Source organism: Eptesicus fuscus, chromosome 20, assembly GCF_027574615.1.
Source record: "Eptesicus fuscus isolate TK198812 chromosome 20, DD_ASM_mEF_20220401, whole genome shotgun sequence".
NCBI lineage: Eukaryota > Metazoa > Chordata > Mammalia > Chiroptera > Vespertilionidae > Eptesicus > Eptesicus fuscus.
The window spans coordinates 40,885,327-40,886,901 of NC_072492.1; positions in this window are offsets into that span (position 1 = coordinate 40,885,327).

Sequence of the window (1,575 nt, forward strand, 5' to 3'; positions counted from 1 at the left end):
ATTTGCATACTCTCTCTGATTGGCTGTGGGCATAGCAAAGGTACGGGTCAATTAGCATTTTCTCTTTTATTAGTGTAGATGATAACTAAGGGGAGCACTGGGGCCAGTGTGACTTCTCTGAGCGTGTGGTCTATTATTGGGTAACTCAGGGGAATTAGGTGAGTATCTCTTTGGGTTTGATCTCTATGTTAAGTCCATTTTGCTTTTTTCCTAGGTAATGGACTGTATCACTTAGCCCTAGCCTATCATCTCATTAATATTTGTTGCTAGGAGACCAGGTTAGAGTATGCTTAGCTCAGTGTAATCCTTGCCAATGTAGAAAATCACTCGACTCAGGAGAATATTTAAACATTAAGGCAGTTTCATTTCATCCCAATTTTTAGCAAGAACAGGGACAAGGGCTGAAGCTACAGGAGTTCTTAAGGGCCTACGTTTACCAAGTATCTTGCCAGCTCTCCCTTTTCTGATTTTAGGTTAGCTTTCCTTCACCACTCACACACACATGCCAGGGTGACTTTTTCCCACTGTCCATCAAGTAAATGTGTTCAAGTAATATTAAAATATTTTAATATTAGACCAAGAGAAAATAAATTAGGAAAAAAACCTTGTTGCTATAGAAGAAATTGTCTTCTACGTAAGTACAAAGATTGTAAAATCTAATTTAGACATAAATACTATTTTGCTCCTATAACGTCATATATATATATTTTTTTTGGCAGGTACTTTACAGCTATAAAATGTGTGGGTGCCAGATAGTGTAGAGGGGAAAGGCTGGGGTGAGGAGTGGATTATAGAAGATTGTTTCCTTTACCACTAATAGCTGCCTGGAGTATAATTCCCCTTCAAAGCTTTGGTCAGAGCAGCTGGGGACAATGAACAGTGGTTAAGATGTTTTGTTTTACATCCAGCAAAAAGGAGCATTAACACCTCAACTGGCTTTTTAAGGAAGCCTTTGGAAGGGCTCCTGCTGCTGTTGACAATCACAGTGACCCTCAGGATGGTGGCAGGGCAAAGTGGTGGGGAATTCACCAGAAGATGGTACTCAGTGATCTGGATTCTGTGCACGACTGCTCCTCTCCATTCACATGTTTAATTAAGAGCTGATGAGTACAAAATAAATGATACTGCAGTTCTTCACTGGAACTATCAGGAAGGAAGGGTATCTGCTAGAAAAACTGCATCACTTTCCCATTACACGTCTATTCTAGAGTTAGTCTTTTTAAAATATATTTCTAATTGATTTTTTAGAGAGAGGAAGAGGGAGAGAGAAACATCGATGCCAGAGCATAACATCGATTGGCTGCCTCCTGCATACCCCCTACTGGGGATCGAGCCCAAACCGAGGCATGTGCCCTGGCCAGGAATTGAACTGGCAACCTTTCAGTGCACGGACAATGCTCAACCGACTGAGCCACACCGGCCAGAGCTCTAGGATTAGTCTTGATGTCACATCTGATTCTAGGAAGGGAGAGGGAGAGATAGAGACATCTATGATTGGTGAGGTTCATAATTCCCACAATTCTTTTGATTATGCTTTTCCCATAAGCTTAAAAATAAAAGACCATAAACTCAAGA